This window comes from Haemaphysalis longicornis, unplaced genomic scaffold (genome assembly GCF_048455015.1).
Source record: "Haemaphysalis longicornis isolate Haplotype H1 unplaced genomic scaffold, Haemaphysalis longicornis Haplotype H1 scaffold_11, whole genome shotgun sequence".
Classification (NCBI taxonomy): domain Eukaryota; kingdom Metazoa; phylum Arthropoda; class Arachnida; order Ixodida; family Ixodidae; genus Haemaphysalis; species Haemaphysalis longicornis.
In genome coordinates, this window is record NW_027526214.1 from 110,064,134 (window position 1) to 110,071,108 (window position 6,975).

Below are 6,975 nucleotides of genomic sequence, written 5' to 3' on the forward strand. Positions count from 1 at the left end.
TTAACATGCATAGGAGAGAGAAGAGTACACAAATCTTTCAAAACGCTGTCTTGTATCATTCGTCAACTTGGAGAAAGAGTGACAGCGACCGCTCGCTTCAGAAGGGCGCCGCTCTGCTCAAGAAAGGAAAGCGCAAAGCAGGAACAGAAATGATCTCACACAGTCACTGGGGGCACAGCATTCCAATGGTCACTGACATTACGGAAATAGTTTAGAGGAAGCGGTCGCAGCCGCACACATGTTTCAGTGACGCCAACCCTATAACAAATAGGAATGCTCGTTAAGAGTGTAGGTACGATCTTCGCACTGTGGCTCAAAACATGCAAGGTTCCGCCGACCGGCAGTACGGGCGGGCAGCATTCATCATTCTTAGGTCTATTCTTCCGCTTTGTGCGGTCAGTCGAAGGGGTCGTCCCTGACCATGAACCCGGGGAAAGGCGCCAAACTAATCCTCTTCCCGCACGCTAGAGTAGCGCAGGTCATTTGTTGGTGTAAACGACGGCGGGAGCCTCGATGTTGCTATTGGTATATGCCACATGTGCGGAAACCCCAGAAAGGGAACAAATAAAATAAGAATAGCTTGATTACTCATTTAAACAACACAGAGACTTACAATTAGTATAGGGTATTATTCCGGAGCATGTATTGACGACATAATGCTCGGGCTAACATTTATTCCTGCCTTTACGGTATTGAAGTTGTGAATAATGTGAGATTCAGGTTGTTCGCGTTCTCTTGTAGTAGAAAATTCACTCTGTAAAAGTTTAACCCTGATGGAATCAAACGGGTGGTTTTTGAGTTAATATGTCGGGATAAGGGTAGATCTGGGAGTGAACGAACATGTGCGCGATGGTTGTTGAAGCGCATGCGGAATGCTGTGTCCGTCTGGCCAATGTGTTGAATGCCACAAACACCGCATTCCAGAAGGTACACGACATTAGAAAAGTCGCAGTCGAGTGTCGCGGGAATTAGATGTTTGGAATTGGCGTTGGTGCTTTCTGCCACCGTGGTTGTCTGCATGTGTTTTCATACGTGGCACCGTGCCTTTCCGCATGGTTGACACCTACCTTTGGGTGTCCTCTCAGTTTTGGCGTGTACAATGTAATCTAATATTTTTGGGTTCGCATGTATACGACATATGGAGGGGTGGGGAAGATTTTCGAAAGCCGTTCACTTTGTTGTAGCATGTTGAAATGCTTTTTCAAGATTTTGTATATGTTCGGGGAATTGCCTCCGAACGTCACAACCAGGTTGCCTCTCCCTTTTCTCGTTTAGTTATTTTTCATGGTGCAGCAACTCTTGGCGATCAAGGTTGGCTGCTTTGCAAATAGTGTCGTTGACTATGGGGGGTGGGTATTGTTGCTTCGCGAGTACATTGCGCCCGTTTTCTGCGTTTGCTTCAAGTCATCGGTTTTCTTGACTGCCAACAACCTCCCCTTTGCTTTCCGAGGTTTTCTTGACTGCCAACCCCTATTTTCTGTCTTATTTCACGGAGCCCCTCATTTCCCATTTTCTGATTTGCTACATGCTTAGCGAGGGCCTCTGTTCTGGAAGTCTAGGTGCCAAAGGGAGCTTAAGAGAGTTCGACGCAGGTCGACCGCTCTCGACATGTCGTTGACACTCGAGTCACGGCCCGGGAGTTAAAAAGAAGGTCCCCTTCACCCCGAGTAGTCCAAGTGGCGCTGGCTACCACCCCCAAGTGCAAGAAACAAAAATAACTTAACATAATACCCGAGAAAGTGCTGGGGAAACAGCCCCGCCGGTAGCGTAGTGGTTATCGCACCAGACCGGTATTCTGGAGGTCGTGGGTTCGGATCCCACCCGGCGGGCATTTTTTCACGACTTTATTTTCGACTAAAAAAATTCTTCATCTCTTTCTATGACCCACCACAACCTCCCCTTTGCTTTCCGAGGTTTTCTTGACTGCCAACCCTTATTTTCTGTCTTAATTCACGGGGCCCCTCATTTCCCATTTTCTGATTCGCTACATGCTTAGCGATGGCCTCTGTTCTTTTTTTTTTTAGTTTTAATGTCTTTCTCGTTTGTCTGTGTCTCTACTTATTTTATTTTTTTGCGCTCTGTGAGTGTTTATATATATATGCATATATGGATATAAATATGTATATATATATATATATATATATATATATATATATATATATACACATATATATATCAAAGTTGCAGTCCTTATTGCCAGTGCTGGTTTGGCGTTTTAACATTGTTTTTATAGTGCCGAATGAAGTATGATTGCCTTTTTTTATGCAGGAATAAATAATTGAAAATTCAAGTCGAGAAAAAATGCGCCGTTTTTTCCGGAAGCGGGAATCGAACCCACAACCTCCGCATAACGCGTGCGGTGCTCTACCATTGAGCTAGTTCCGCGGCGACTCCCCTCTCGACTATACCGCTGGGTTTTGTATTTACGACTACTCAGAGCCCCGTCAACTAGCGCCGCCGCTTCCGGAAAAAACGGCGCATTTTTTCTCGACTTGAATTTTCAATTATTTATTCCTGCATCAAAAAAAAGGCAATCATACTTCATTCGGCACTATGAAAACAATGTTAAAACGCCAAAATAGCACTGGCAATAAGGCCTGCAACTTTTATATGTCTCTTTACGGAATCCCTCGTCCCGTACATCTCTGTTCTATATATATATAAATATATATATATATATATATATATATATATATATATATATATATATATATATATATATATATAAAGTTAGGAAACAAACACTCACACAGAGTGCGAAAAAATAAAAAAAGCAGAGACACAGACAAACGAGAAAGACAATAAAACTAAAAATAAAAGATACTGACGTTCAGGAAGAGAACTTCCTTTCTCTGTCTCTACTTACCTTATATATGTATATACATATATATATATATATATATATATATATATACTGCATCAGGAAGAGTATGCAGTGATGAACGTGACTACACAAAGCAACTAAAATAACTCAAGTCCACCCTTATGAACAGGAAACACCCCAAAAGCTCGCTCCATCAGCCGTACCAACGTGCATCTAATCTCAAAAGGGATGACGTGCTCAAAAACAGCGACAAAACGAAAGCGCCATCCCGCCTGCCCTAACAACTAAATTTTTAAACGCCCTCCGAAATGTAAACAATATACTGCGGAAATATTACCCCGTTTTCGCGAGTAACGACCGACTAAAAAAGACGCTCTTGGAAGCACCAAGGGTTACCTACAGGAGGAACGGGAATATAAAAGATATTTTAGTGCATGCTAAAACAGGGCTTTCAAAGCAACCAGTGATAGCCAGCTGCTCCCGTCCCAGATCAAGTGTTCCAGGCACCGGCAGACAAACTGCATTGTAAAAAGCACAGCCAGTAATTATGTCCACAAGATTAACACAGGTTTTACGTGCACTTCATCGAACACTGTGTATATGTTCGAATGCTCAATGTGCCACAATCAGTACATGGGCAAAATGACTCAACCAATGAGCCTACGTCTTAACGGTCACCGGGCAGATACTCTCAGCAAATTCTCCATAGCTTTATCGCAGCATTTCAACCAACCAGCCGACAATTTTGATGACCCTATTTTGTATATACTTCACTGAAACTTTAAGTCTCCTAGGGACGGGAAATACCGAGAATCCTATGTATTCACAAATTCAACTCCATGGAACCTGCTGGAAGTAATGCGCCTAGGGGCAAAATGGAAACCTTGCGATATTCACAGCGAATACAGCATTAGGCATTGTCTTGCGTATACCTTATCCAAAGACCTTACCCCTCGCTCTGCTCCTTACCTCTTCACCTATTTCCTTTTGTTTTCATTCCTTAGCGTGCAGTATATTACACGCCCGCATCCCTCCAAACTTTTTTTTTTAGAATTCATTTTATTTATTTTTTTCTCGGCTTTGCCTTGTGCCTCGTATGTCACCCTAACTTTATCTTTTCGCTTTTGCGTTTCAGGACAGGCCTGTTCGAGGAATGTTGCTTTGGGGGACACGTGCCTTTCGCGTTGTGGGGTTATTGCTTTTTCTTGTGTGTGTGTGTTTGTGTGGTTTCCTCTCTGTTTTTTTTTATTTTTTTACCTAGTTATTTCCCCCTGCTCTATGTTTTCTTTTGACCTGAGACTTGCTGATAGTTTCTAATAAGGACCCCCTTCATCGCCTGTTCTGCTTCCGGCGGCTGTGAGAACCTTTCGGTATGGCGCGCGGCGGGTCAACAAACACCCTCTCATCGTTTCTCTCCAAGAATCTCTGGGAATATCAACCCCCGGCTATCTTCCCTCTCACCTACATCGCGGATCAAACTATACAACCTTCTTTACACCTCAATATCTCCCCCAATATAGTCACAAACCAATCCTTTTTCTCAATTCCACTTCCTTCTTTTCTGCTCTCGTCTCACCTGGGGACCTACCCCTATATAAAACGTCCCAGACAGGTGACAGGTTGCCCTAACGAAGGCAAGTCTAATTGCTGAAACGTTAGCAACAATCGTGCTAACGAAGTTCGAACTTTTGTTTTCTTTTGTTCTCTATCATCTTGAAAGTTTTACTGCTCCATATTTATATATATATATATATATGTGTATATATATATATATATATATATATATAGTATAAGTAAAGAGTCGGATACACAGCAAGAACAATAACAACCAATGTTTACTTACGTAGCGGCAACGGGACTTGCCTTCATCAGAGTAAAGTTACATGATTTTGCTGTATATATATATATGGTGTCCCAGCTATCATGCACCAAGATTTAAAAAAAAGAGAAATTACGTAACTCGAAGAAAACATAGTGCATAATGTTTGCAGTACTGTGAAGAAGCGGGGAGTAATTTTTTCGTTATTGAGACTTAATTAATTAATTGTAAATAATTATCTAACTCAAGAAATACTGTCATAATCACTACAGTGTCAATGAGGCACTTGTGGGTAACTACGAGGAGCATCTAACTGCGGTATTTTTAGCGACGAACTAATTGTGTACTCATTTATTCTGAGTGATAAAGGAAGCCCGCGAAATATGAATATTATCACGTGACGACGCTTACGCGCGCATTGTAAAGCAGTGTCCCCAATCAAAGCTGATTGAAAGCAACAGCCGAAAAGAGACAGCGCATCACCTTGATAATAGCATGCATGGAAGGAGCAGCAACAGCAAGATTTGCGGGACGCGTGCGCAGATAAGGAATAAACTCGCTGGCGATTTCTTCTTTCTTTTTTTATCTATTTTATTCTGGCTAACTCAGAGGCAGCCTGTTTGAGGGCGTTCCTTTACGGTGCGCGCGGAGGCGCCGTCAAGTGGTATTTTTCATAATTCGCGGGTTTCCTTTATCAGTCAGAATAAGTGTGTACGCCATGAGGTTATCGCTCAAAATGCCGCAGTTAGATGCCCCTCATGGTTACCTACAAGTGCCTCATTGACACTTTAGTTATTAGGACACTATTTCTCGAGTCACATAATTAATTACAATTAGTTAATTAGGTCTCATTAAAGAAAAAAATACTGTCCGCTTCTTCACAATACTGCAAACAATATGCACCTGGTTTCCTTCGAGTTACGCCTTTACTTTTTTTTAATCTTGGTGCATGATAGCTGGGACACCCTGTATAAGATATGTAAAGACGGGGACACACGAGAAAGACTCTACAAATACCGATAGTGGCTCATTGGCCTTGTTAACAAAGTCGGTTTTGTCAAGGATTCCGATTGCGCCTTCCTTCAGGCAGGTTTAATAATTATTAAACCTGTCGACAAGGGAGGCGCAATCGTAATCTTCGACAAAACCGACTATGTTAACGAGGCCAATAAGCAACTATTGGTATCGACGTTCTAAAAAGCACTACCCAATGATCCCACTCAAGACTATGAGAAAATTGTCATAGATAACCGTGCTGAGCCTGTTAAGAAAACAATAAATGAAACCACGGCTCGTTCTCTGATCCCCTTAAGCACAGTAGCCGGTAAATTCTATCTTCTCCCAAAGATTCACGAGGTGAACAACCCAGGGCGCCCCATTGTTTCTGGCATTGGCACTGTTACCGAAAACATCTCGCGGTATATGGATAATCTCATTTGCGACATTCTGCCCAGCTTTCCCTCCTCCATTAAGGATACCAATGACTTTCTCTCAGACATTTCAAAAATTGAAATTCTTTATAACTGCCTTGTACACACCCTCGATGTTGCTTCAGTGTATATTAACATCCCCCGTTAAGATGGCATCGCCGCTGTACCCCTTGCGTATGAGCAGTCATCGTGCGACAAACCTATCGATTCTTCTGCTCTCCAAACCTTCCTTAGGCTTATTCTTGAACTTAATAATGTTGAGTTCGACGGAGCTCATTACGTGCAAGTCAGCGGAACGTCAATGGGAACTCGAATCTGACCTAATTACGCCAATATCTTTGTGGCTCACCTCGAATCAAACTTTCTTGACACCCAAAATTTAAAGCCAATGTACTATAAAAGGTATATTGATGACATATTCATGATCTGGACACGGTGAGGTGGAGCTCCTCACCTTCACTGAGGCATTTAACCTAGCCCATCCTTGTATTTCCCTTGCTCATTCCTATTGGGAACACAGTGTAAACTTCCTGGACGTCACCGTTACTACCTCCCAAGGTCGGCTTCAAACTAAACTGTATTCAAAACCGACTCACACGGGGCACTATCTGCACTTTCAAAGTACCAGTGTCAGACACTGCAAGACAGCAATACCTTACAGCCAAGCCCACCGATTTTGAAGAATTTGCTCAAACCAAGCCGACTTTGACTCAAACTGTCGAGAACTCAAGACCGCACTCCTGAATAAAAAATACCCGGAGCAAGTTATCGACGACGCTATTGTGCGAGCCAACCAATTAGACCGTAACGAAATCTGTAAGAAAAAAGCCCCGAAAGGTAACCCGCAAAGCAACCTAGTTTTAACCCACTCATCCTATGCTCCAAGAGTGTCAACCGTACTA

General features: G+C 42.7%; 1 non-coding gene across 1 annotated transcript; it reads left to right on the forward strand.

Annotated features, from left to right (window-relative positions):
- The first annotated feature begins 1,756 nt into the window (after positions 1-1,756).
- On the forward strand, positions 1,757-1,829 carry Trnat-ggu (transfer RNA threonine (anticodon GGU)). The gene has a single exon. It is a non-coding gene; the product is annotated as a tRNA-Thr (tRNA).
- The last annotated feature ends 5,146 nt before the right edge of the window (positions 1,830-6,975 follow it).